Source organism: Erpetoichthys calabaricus, chromosome 16 (assembly GCF_900747795.2).
Source record: "Erpetoichthys calabaricus chromosome 16, fErpCal1.3, whole genome shotgun sequence".
NCBI classification, from domain to species: Eukaryota; Metazoa; Chordata; class Cladistia; order Polypteriformes; family Polypteridae; genus Erpetoichthys; species Erpetoichthys calabaricus.
Window position 1 is genome coordinate 29,775,516 of NC_041409.2, and position 13,021 is coordinate 29,788,536.

Sequence of the window (13,021 nt, forward strand, 5' to 3'; positions counted from 1 at the left end):
GATGGTCATTGCATATATTTGTCCTCAATGTGTGCCATAGGTAGGTTCCATATAGCCCTCTTTTTTTGTTGGGTGAGTTGCAGGGAATGTCATATCCCTAGAACCTGTGTCTGACCAACGAGATATTGACAAAGGTCAAATATTTGATGAAGACACTGTGTCTGATTATTCATAAGGAGGAGAGGTACATTTTCCAAATCAAACTCCACTCTGATCAGTCCCATGTGCCCCAATCACATTTGGAAATCCTGGGTAATGAGAATGTTAGGCTGATTGTGAGATTCTTTATGGAACTGTGGGTGTTTTTACCTGCGTATTTCCTACCTGCAATGGCACGAAATGCCTCTTTTATTGTCTGCGCACGCAGGTGTCCAGGAAACACTATGAAAACCCGAACCAAACAGACTTTATGAATTGCCTGGCAAACTGCACTTTTAGTTAGATTTTCCGCATCGCCTACAGTATATAGCATTCCAGGGGGAAGCTCCTCCTCAGAACCAAGAGCAAGAGTTTCGAAAAACCGACAGATCCAGGATCATGCCAAATCGTCAACAATTACATCCGGCTAAACGAGTAATCCACGTACGAAAAATACCCCCAAGGAGAATCCAGTTCTGTAGGTTAGTATGTTAAATGAAACAAGCATTGAAGATTAAATACTAAGTGTCCATCTTTAATAACTCCGGTGTTGTCTTGTGATAGTTCAGAGGGAAGTTCTTTTTCAATTCTTCTAGCTACAATTTTCACCAGTATGTTAACATCTATATTTAGGAGAGAAATTGGCCTGTACGATGTAATATTGTACTTGAAGTTTAAAGTAATTTTTTTGTTAAACCTTTATTTTCTCTAGCATCAACAGATTGATTAGAATAATGGCACTACATTAGTTGGAACCTTTTTGTAAAATTCCACTTGTTAGCAATCTGTGCATGCAGATGTTATACTCTGCACAGAGTTTATGGTATCTTATATTGTAGAGAGATTCAGAGTTTTATTAAGGCCTTTTGTACAGACAACTTTGATATGTGACGTGTATCCCTCATTAAAAAAAAAAATCCTTGTCTTGAGCTTCACCTTCTTTACACTGTGAAGAATATAGTTAGGACTTATAGTATTCCTTAAATATCTTAGTTACATATCTGTGGATTTATATTTTATTTATTTATTGTACATTTTTATTTTTGTATTATGAACTTCCAGTTTATGTATTTGCTGAGCTAAAATCTTATTGATAGTTGCTCTATGTTCATAATGATGTAACTTAAAAATGACTTGTTCTCTTTCTCTTGTTGGCAAAAGATTAACCTGTGACTAAAGAGCCAATCTTTTCCTATTGAATGCTCAAATTAGGAAATATTGTTTATTCCTAATCAATTCTGTAAGTCTCCATCATCAGTTCTAATGCTTTTGTACTCTGCAATTTATTTTTACATGAGATATGAGAGATAATTTGTCCTTTTAAACCTTCCTTTAGTGTTTCACAGAGTGTTCCTGTAGAAACCTCTGGGGAAGCATTATTCTGAAAAAAATATCAATCGGTGTGGAAATTAATTTTAGAAAGCCTTTGCCTGCTATCAACAATGGCTTTAGTTACCAGTTATGTTTATGGGGCATATCTTGATGAGCCATAAATTTATTTCCTTTGAATAACATTTTTTCACCACTCTCCTCTACTGTAAGTGTAAAGCAGAGACCTCAATGCAGAGTAGAGCAGTTTGCCTCTCATTTGTTTCCCTCATAAGCATCCTTTTTGTCCAGAGGCTTAGTTATACTGGATGTCTTTTTCTAGGCAGAGTCTGGGAGGTGTGATGCAAATTTGAGTCAACATGGACATAGTGGAAGACCTAATCACTTTGATATGATAAAGTGATAACAATGCATATACTGTATTTTGAAAAGGTTATAAAACTACACCAGAAATCCAGAACATGTTGTATTACCATGAGAGCAATGTACAAGACAGTCAATTTATATACAGTTTAAGCTTCATTCCATTAGAACAGTTAAATGATTCATGGTTTTATTTTATTCAATTCAAGAATGTTGCATTAAGCAGCCACAATTAATGCTAACAAATTCATTTCAGCAACTGTTTTCTAAGAAGTTCAGATGCACTTAATGAAAGGCTGACCATATAACTAAATATTTCCACATGATGCATAAAACAGTGCAGCACAAACACACATTATCACATGAGAAATAAACTAATGGAATTAGTATCCTATCATTTAGTGAGATTAAAAAAAGCTAGTAGAAATCTATGAAGTGGCTAGAAGTGAGTGCCATGCTAAATATTAAAGAGATATTGAACACATCCCTAAAGCTGATTTTTTGAAATATGGAGAACTTTACAGCGAAACTGTGGTGAGGCAGCTATATTTCAGAATTCATCTGAACTGTCAAGTATGGAGCACAGAGATACTTGACTGGTCAGAGATTAAAGAGGAAGAAGTATTTATTACATTTTTAATAAAACGCAGAGCTGCTTTAAGAAATGGATAGAGCGTCCATTGCACTCTTCTAGATGTGCCAAGTCTTGGGTATTGAGCTGTCTAAAGATTTTTTTTAAGCGGTGTCACAAGAACAAAAAAGTTTGGGCCAGTCATCTGTATAATGTCCCTTGGCTGCAAAAAGGTATTCTTAAAGATAGCGAGTTGTTCAAGACTGAGTCTAAAACAGAACTGTAGTATATAGTCAAGAGGGTGGCTTTACAGGCCAGTGTAGGAAGTGAAAGTGACATCATCAGAAGTGTGACCCGGAAGTGATGTCATCAGAGGTGCCAGAGCAGGAAGTGACATCATCAAAGATGCCGGAAATATGTGGGATTTCCCAAGAATGGTCTGCAAGGGATTGAGAATGGCAGTGCACTGCAAATGGTCGGACGTGGAATTGCCATTGCCATTATTCAGGCCCTTTAATTGACTCCTACTCGCATGTGTGTGACAGTGGCTACAAGTTACAGTAAAAATGGAGAATTAGTTGGTGTGAGATCTCAATTTTGAACTGTTCTCTCCATAATTGCTTGTGACATACATATACAGTAATCCCTCGCTATATTGCGCTTCGCCTTTTGCGGCTTCACTCCATCGCGGATTTTATATGTAAGCATATTTAAATATATATCGCGGATTTTTTGCTGGTTCGGAGATTTCTGCGGACAATGGGTCTTTTAATTTCTGGTACATGCTTCCTCAGTTGGTTTGCCCAGTTGATTTCATACAAGGGACGCTATTGGCAGATGGCTGAGAAGCTACCCGGCTTACTTTTCTGTCTCTCTTGCGCTGACTTTCTCTGATCCTGACGTAGGGGGATTGAGCAGGGGGGCTGTTCGCACACCTAGACGATAAGGACGCTCGTCTAAAAATGCTGAAAGATTATCTTCACGTTGCTATCTTTTGTGCAGCTGCTTCCTGAAGGACATGCTGCACGGTGCTTCACATACTTAAAAGCTCGAAAGGCACGTATTGATTTTTGATTGAAAAACAAATTCTGTCTCTCTCTCTCTCCCTGCTCCTGACGGAGGGGGTGTGAGCTGCCGCCTTCAACAGCTTTGTGCCGCGGTGCTTCGCATACTTAAAAGCCAAACAGCCCTATTGATTTGTTTGCTTTTCTCTATCTCTGTGACATGATCTGCTCCTGAAGAGCACTCCTTTGAAGAGGAAGATATGTTTGCATTCTTTTAATTGTGAGACAGAACTGTCATCTCTGTCTTGTCATGGAGCACAGTTTAAACTTTTGAAAAAGAGACAAATGTTTGTTTGCAGTGTTTGAATAAAGTTCCTGTCTCTCTACAACCTCCTGTGTTTCTGTGCAAATCTGTGACCCAAGCATGACAATATAAAAATAACCATATAAACATATGGTTTCTACTTCGCGGATTTTCTTATTTCGCGGGTGGCTCTGGAACGCAACCCCCGCGATGGAGGAGGGATTACTGTAGTATTGATAGGTATGCCCGCCAACTGACCGTTTTTGCACAGTTTTGTGCTTTTTTCTGTTTCGTTGTCCCCAGGACTGAAGATGGTCACATTATGACATTGCGTGGTAGGTTTCTTTAGGCTTTAACATGTTTGTTTTAATGTTTTTGTACTTTATTTTTGCAGCTTTTCTCCACCCTATTGCTCTTTTATTTTTCTTCATGTAACGTGGTGCTTTCTATTTATCTTCAGTTCCTTACCTTTGTCTTTGTCAATTAGGATTCTGAGATGCTGAGTTAGTTACAGTAAGTCAGCAGTTACCTGACAGTTCACTGTAAGTGTTTTATAACTCAACCAGGGTTCGAATGTTTGTTTTATGTCTTTGTTGAACATTTTTGATGTATGTGTTTATTTTTTTTTTTTTTTGCTTATGATTTACAGTATTCTTTTCATTTCATGTATTTGTATATATGTTTGTGGTATGATCTGCCCTCCACCTATAAATCCAGGTGGTCTCCCACAGTTCCTGGTGGTTCATTTTGAATGCTCTTGAGAGTTTTTTGGTGACTTACCAGAAATACATCAATCACAAGACATTATACTGATTATACTGGTTTTTTGAGTGCTTCTTCCAATTTCTAGAGAAGAAACCAGCAGTATGATGCCCGTATCAAAAACCAGGAGTTCTACAGCAGAAAAAACAGAGATGTATGTAGAAAGTCATTTTATCAGTGATGCCTTGCAACATGGTGGTTAGCATTGCTACCAGACAGCCCCGGAGTCTTGTGTTCACACAGCGTGTGTAGTCTGTGTGTTCCTTCCATATTGTTGTGCCTTGTCCTTTTTCACCTTAAAGCTGTTCGATTCTAAACATGACGTATAGCTGTTTCAATTTACTCAATCCACAGCTAATTAGATATTATTAGGCAGTTGTTGGTTGCAAAACTCCTAGGTTGCTTAATGTTTACACCTATATTGCTGTATTTTTCCAGATCAGGAATATGTCTAAGGGTATCACAATTTGAGGCCAATCAAGACAGACCAGGCACCAGCATCCTATTGTCTGATTTTTTTTTTTTTTTGTGATACAGAAAGTGTGTTTTGTTTGACTAGTAATTAGGACAGAAGGACAGGTATTATTAATTAGGTAAATCAATGTTAACACTAGAGAAGCCTGCACACATAAATGAGGAATTTGGTAAAGTATAGCCCCATCAGGATTGTTATGCCAGAAATGCTACAGTAAAACATCCAAGGGCATTAGCTTGAGAGAGACTTGTTTTTAGCCCAGGAAGGAAGCTTGTGGGTTTCTCCCCAGGACACTTAATGGCTGCCGGTGGGTCCAGCAAGTAAACTAATAGAAGGCAAGTGGGTGAATATTTGGTAGAGTTGCCTGATCCTCTGTGAAAGAATTAAGACAGCAGAAGGTCGGTGAAAGACTTCTAGACCAGCAGGTAGCAGTAGACATTTCTCAACTGGAATACGTAGGAAAAAGAGGCTTGTCTCTTAAAAGTGGCGACCAGCCGGAAAATCAACAAAACTAGTATGACAGGTAATGCCAGGAAGACAGTAATACCTCAACATGTCCTTCTTTGAATTCAGTCACTAGGGCTATAGCTGTATTGAACATGGACTTCCAACTTGGAGGAGGTTACATATGGCAGGTATCCTAACAAACAATAGTAAAGACGGGACACACTGCAGTATGTAAGTTAAAAGGAGCTCACTTTCATTGTTAAAGAGTCCCGTGGCAAAAAGCACATGAGCTGAACCCTGCATACCAACCCAAAAGTACTAGATACTATGATTCTTTCCAAAACTCCAACTTTGAAAGCCCCGGCTAGATCAGCCATGAACCTCAGGATTAAGATTACAAACCATTAGCTCCTTTTTTTTTAATTTTTAAAAGAAAGTCATTCATATACAATGACAGATTACTCTAAAATCTTCAGTTTTTGGTTCTCAACAGTTTACTAAAAAGTGGTACTAGTAGATGACCCACATTAGGCACTACATAGGATAAAACATGTGCAGCTCTAAACTTGAGAAACTGCTTACCCCCAAATAGACAGGCACAAACAGAAGTTAAACAAAGCCCAATCAAGAATGTTCTTTCAGGCTGCCAGGCTCCAATGCTCTTTCACGTTGGCAGACTGCATTTGTAAACGTGGCCCCCTTCCAAACCTTGTCCATAAACAGCCATTTTTCCAGATTGTAGCAGTACTGGGAGCATCTGTATTTTGCTAAATGAGCAGATTCTCCGTTCAGTCTCAGAACACAGAAATCTTTTCTAAGACCTGTGCTAAAGATGAACTTCTCACAAGAAATGTATTGGCTGTTTTTCAACAGTCCATCCATATGGAAAGTCCATGCATCCACTTGACAAATAAGGTGCTTTGCAAAAAGTGGTGAATGTATGTTGTGTAACAAAAACCAAACTGACTTTACAAAGTTCCTCATGTTTCTGACCAGCAGTGAACTTATCAAAATGCTCAGAGAGGAATGTGCAGGTCACATACTGTACTCCTCAGGTGCTCATCCTTATCCACACAGTCACAGTCATTTCTGGGCAGCTGATCTGAACCCTAACCACTGGCTGTCCTGCATGTCATTCTGCTGCCGGGAAAACTCTGAATGCCTCATTCTGACCCTTGGTGTCTTCACAGTTTAGGTTCATTGTGGAGGAAAGGGGGCAATGGAATAGCAATATGATGCACCACGACAGTAATGTTACTCAAGAAGATACACAACGTAATCAAGAACTCTGTTTTTTTTTATCATCCCAACCATCAACTTAATATAATTAGAAAGTTATTTTAATTAAACAAACTATAATTTAATTTATTTAAGTCAATATTTACTAACAAGCATACACTTGGATAACACAGAAAGAGCCACCATTCAGCATAATGTCTTCTTGTTTGCACTAATGTCTGCTGTTCTCCCCAATAACTGTCTGTACCCTGATTCAATTAAGAGGGCAAGCTCCACAGAAGCAGTGAATTAAAAAGAAAATGACAAATTACAGTATTTGGAAATGTGACAACAAATACAAATAAATCTTAATCTTCTTAACAATATACAGTAAATCTCCTACTACTGCATTTGTAATGAAACATCAGAGAACAAAAAAGGCAGCCGATTACACAAGAAGATCCTTTGAAAAATAACATTACTCACAAAAACGTGAAGCCACAGAGGGCTACAGGACTAAGTTTGAAAATTACTGCGATAAATAATGTTAATGCTGTCCCTATATCATTTTATTATCATTTTCTTTGATTTGATTTGTATTATGTACTGTATGTGAAGTAGCATGCATGTAAGCATATGATTGTAATGTTGACTGCTGACAGAACAAGTAGAGAGGAGAGTCAAACTGAAAGGAAACGCTGGCACAACTGGGTATACAGTACATTCAGAAAATATTTAGAACCTTCACTTTCTGCACACTGTTGAGATGTAGATTTCATTTTAAATGGATAAATGTGCAATTTTGCCTATCACCTTACACTCAATAACCCATAATGACAAAGTGAAACATGTTTTCAGAAAGTTTGGCAAATGTTCTTGAAATACAAAAACTAAAATTTCATATAAGCATTCAGGACCTTGTAGAAGCCCCTTTGGCAGCAATTACAGCTTGGGGTCTTCTTCGTTAAGCGTCTAAAAGGTTTGCACACCTGGATGTGGACTGCTTATTCCATTAGTTCCCTTCAGGTTATAGTATGTTAGATTAAATGGGAGGTGTCTGCAGACTGTCACCTTCAGGTCTCTCCATACGTGTTCTATGGGATTGAAATTTGGACTTAAGTCAGAGACTTGTCCCTAAGCCTCTCCAGCATTGTCTTATGGCTGTATTCTTTGGAACATTGTTATGCAGAAAGATGAACCATCTCACCAGTTCAAGGTCACTGTGTGCACTCTGGAGCAGGTTTCTTCAAGGACCTCTCTATGTCTGACTGCATGCATCCTTCTTTGATTTCTGGCCAGTATGCCATTCTTTGCTGCTGAGAAGCATCACCATGCCACCACTATGCTTCACCTGAGGGTTTGTATTAGGCAGGTGCCTGGTTTTCACCAAACATATTGATTGACCTTCTGCCCAAAGACTTTAGTTTCTGTCTCATCAGACCAGAGAATCTTTTTCCTCATGCTCTTAGAGTTCTTTAAATGGCAAACTCCAAGATGGCTGGTCACTCTAACATAAACACCTGATTGACTGGGGGCTACTAAGATGGTTGTCCTTCTGACAAATTCTCCTGCCTCAGCAGATGATTTCTGAAGGTCTGTTGGAGTGACCATTGGGTTCATGGTCACCTCCTGAACCAAGGCCTTTCATTCTTGATTACCCAATTTGGCCAGGCGGCCAACTCTGGGAGAGAACTTAGTGGTTCCAAACCTCTTCTATTTCACAGTTATTGAAGCCACTTTGCTCCTGGGAACATTCAAAAATTTAGAAATAGTTATATATCTTTTGCCCTTATCTATGCCTCATCACAATTTTATTACAGAGGTCCAGAGAGAGTTCCATGGACTTTATGGCTTGGTTTTTGTCCTGAAATGCAGTGTTAATTGTAGGACCTTTTATACCCAAATATATATGTGCCTTTCTAAATGATATCCAGGCAATTGAGTTTGCCACAGGTGGAATGCTTCCATCTATCTATCTTCTCTTTATAATATTTCTAACCAACTTTCAAAATTTACAACTGGTAAATCTGCTCATTTGTAGTGCTGGTATGTACCTGTTTTTAATTTGAACACGTGACAACTTTACCTTGGTATAATCTCATAAGTTATAAAAATATAAATTATTTCATTTTTAAATCTCCCAGGTTTCTTTTTCTTTTTGTCAAATGAATAGCAGCATAACACTGTAAAATGTCTTACTGATATCAGCCCATGAAGTTGGATCTATTAAAACAACAGAATGGTATTTAGTAACAAATTATTTCTTTAATTTTAGGCACATAGCACTTTTGATTATAAATTCTTCACTTTGTCACTTTTTCAACAAAGCCTGTTAGCAAAGGAGTCAAGGATATTCAGAATTGTTGTATTTTTTTATGTTCTGTACTATTTCCAAATCTGACTCCCTAGACATATCCCTAGGCTAAACCAGAAGTGTGCTGAGAAAAATTGAAAAGTAACACCTCAGGTGCTTTCTTATCTGTATTTTAGTTCTCACAGAAATATCTACCTCTACTGTATTTTAAACATGCCTTCTTATACGTAGTTTTTGTAAAGTAAGCTTCCTTGTTGATTTCATAAGTGTGTTCCATCTTGAATATTTTGCCTTGTAATTTATTGTTTCCATCAGTTACTGTGTTAGTCTTATAATGCACAATTTAGTAAGTACTTTTAAGTAAATGTGCAAAGTCCCATACTATTACTTTAAAATAACTTGATAATTAGTCCTATTTTAAATCAAAGTTTTAAACAGCCTAGCCCTGGTCCCCATTAACGTATCAATGCATCTGTGCCAAACGGCATGTTGGACTGTCAGTGTGCAGGCTGTGACGTTTTCCCAGTTACCTGTGTGTTTTTTTTTTTTTTCCAGCACTCTGGTTTCATCCCACATTCTGAAGAAGTGCATGTTAAGTATACTGGTAGCTCTTTGCTGGCTTTACAGTGGGAGTGAGTGTGGGTACGCGACTTATAGCTGTCCAATGTCCCATTCAGGATTGAATCTTCCTGCTCTCAACTTTAAGCAGCTTGTGAATATTAAACAAATAGAAAATCTTTTTAATAATACTATTGGCAGCAGCAATACAAATGTATTCAATACTACATCTGTTTCAGTTTAGCAAACCCCTAAATAAAATTTTTGCAGAAATATAGGGGACACCTAACATTTTATATAATTCCAATGGTATAATAAGCATTGCTCTCTTTCCTTTTGCAGTACTAAACCTAATAAAGTTATCTTTAACAGTCTGTCAAATTATCATTTCTGATTTGTATGCATGAACAAATCTTGTACAATCCACAGAATTAAGAACAACAGCACGATAACAAAAAAAGGGATTGACATTGGTGGTGTTCTTCATAAAAAGCCTAAGTACATTCCCTGTGCTGCCTTCCTTTGTGTCTGGGAACAATCAGCACTGAATTTAGGATTAGGATCATTATTCAAAGTTCTAAAGATGCTTTGAATTAAAATTCCATAGAGCCCACAAAAAATGTGTAAAGGCAAGTTTGACTTTTTAATCATTAAGGTTAAAGTAACATGTCACTGATTATAAAGCCTTATACCTACAGATATATTACTTTATGGATTTTTAAAGCAATGTCACAGATTTTCATTTCTAAATTCAGCAACCATATGGTGAGGTTTCATTAATTGTATTTCTGTGGCTGTTAATCCCCATTCAACCTCATCATGACATTTTGTAATGAATCAGATCTGCACAATTTAACATGGTGCATAATTAAGATAATTTAAGAGAACATTTATTTTACCTCTTTTGGTAATTAAAATCACTTTCTCCATAAAGAAATTGTTAAAAAAATAATCAAGAATATCCTTCCTAGTTCAAGCAAACACACCATCGATTTTAATAAGGTTCAAGAAGCTGTTAATTTGTAGATGATATTAAATATGACTCCACTTGCCTTGGCAATGCTAAAGATTTTTCAATGGATGCACACATGTTGTTAACCTTCCTGAATTTTTTCAAGAGCTATGCTACAGGCAAGATCTAATATAGCCTGAGGACACCCTAGATCATGTGTTACTAATTACATTCAATTTTTCACTGTTAAATATTGTACTACAAGCTGTCATCAGGACTACTCACAAGCTCTTTCTAACAAAATAGGCATTATTAATTTGTCAGTACGCATTATACTGGAGACAATTATTCCACTTTTCAGGGCTCTTGTTTCAAATATAGCAAATGTATATTCAAAAATGTCAATTAAATTAGAAAAGCCTCAGCATTGTTTTTCTTGCACTTTATTTATGTCAAGGCCAGGTATGCATAAAGTACAGGACCCCTATTGTTTTTGTAATAATTTTTTATCCACAAAAATTACTCTTCTCAAATTTCTCATTTCATTAAAGCAAATGACAGGCTATTACAATTGTAAAAAAAAAAATAAAATAAATAAAAATCCTGTTTTCTTCCTATAACATTGAGATTTTCTGTGCATCTTATGGCTTTGACCCAGCTTAGCCCAAAATAATTCCATGATCTTCCAATAGATGTTGCAATGAGTATTCTTGCACAATCATGTCGCTCTTTGGCATATTAGTTTAGCAAAGCTAGTAGTGATCTCACAGAGCTCAGCAATATTCTTACTTGCACATTTAACCAACATGCAGCACACTGACACTCTTTTACATCCTTATAACATTTTGTTTAAATGTATTTGCTTAGCAGGAATTTTTAAACCAACGTGTTCTATAAAAGAGGACAACATCCATCCATCCATCCATCCATCCATTATCCAACCTGCTAAATCCTAACTAAAGGGTCACAGGGGTCTGCTGGAGCCAATCCCAGCCAACACAGGGCGCAAGGCAGGAAACAAACCACGGGCAGGGTGCCAGCCCACCGCAGAAGAGGACAACAATAACAACATTTATTTATGTAGCACATTGAACTTTATTTAACATTGTTTGTATGACAAAGTGTTTTACAAAATGAAATAAAAGGAAATTAATATAATATATAAACAAACAACATTAGGCAATAATATTATACAGTATGTAACAAAGAAAAAGGTAAGGTCAAATGACCAGGAGGGCAGAAATAATACAAAAAAAACCACCAAACCCAGTTAGGTGGGAGAAAAAACAAAATCTGCAGGGGTTCCAAGGCCAAAAGACAGTCCAGCTGTCACTGACCTTGTACCTAACATAGATGTTCTTAATCAGTCCTCATGGTTTTCAGGCTTCACATGGAAGAATTAACATAACAATAACATAATCAAGTAAGCATTAGCCTGGAGACCAGATTGGGACCACGTATAACAGGATATGATTACAGAATTCATTATCATTAATCAAGTGAGTGGCTATAACTATATAACTATAGCTATATCTATTGTGAATTTCCCCTTGGGATTAATAAAGTATCTATCTCTCTATCTATCTATAAACCAAAACAGAACATAAAACTGGTTAATCATTAGATACAAAACCCTATCAAAGTCATTATCAAAACTTTGGGTGGACATGAGCAACTCTTTCCACCAGCTTGGAACTACAAACAAAAAGAAGCTGGAGTGAAGTTTCATGGCATGCAGAGTTGGCATCACCAGACACTGTTCACTAACAGACGTGAGTCGGAGAGAAGGAGAATAGGACCTCACAATGGTCTCCATATGCAGTGCGTAAGTGTTGATCTATTTATTACTGTTTAGGCAAAGGTATAAACGTAATGAGTACTGCTACATGGAGTCAGGGTAGTGACATGAAAAGAGGAATGACCTGTGTCCATCTCAGTTGGTAGAACACAAGACATGCCGCTGCATTTTGAATTATCTGCAGCAGTTTGGTAGCACTTGCAGGTACTCCAGCCAGCAGAGAGTTTCAATAGTCCATGCCTGGACCAGCGGTTGTACCGCCTAATCTGTCAGATACTGTCTGGTCTTGCAGATTTTATGCAGAATGAAACAGCAAGAATGAGAGACAGTTGCATTGTGGTTAGTGGGAGATAGCTAGTCATTGATCACCACCCCAAGGTTGTGTACAGACTCGGTGGATTTTAGTGATAATGAGCCATGTGAAGAGGTGGTTGTGCTGGGATAAGAAGAAGGTTCATTCTTGCCTGGTTGAAATGGAGATGGTGCTTGTTCAGCTAGGTTGTGATATCTGTGAGAGATGTTTCTCTTAAAGAATTACAGATCTGTGTTTTATAATTTAATCAGTCTTACTGTTCAAATCATTCACTGTCAGTTTGATAGACTAGAACAAACTTGTGTCTTGAGCAGTGAGTTAAAATTGAAAAATGAGAACAGAATGATATTTTCAGAATCTAATTTGGTGAAAGCCTTAAAGGCATAGGATGTTAGTCTGGCTTTGAGATGAGTTTGGCACACTGTATACTATTTCTGAGTCCAAAAGGAGTACAAAATGCACCAAAATGCCCAGC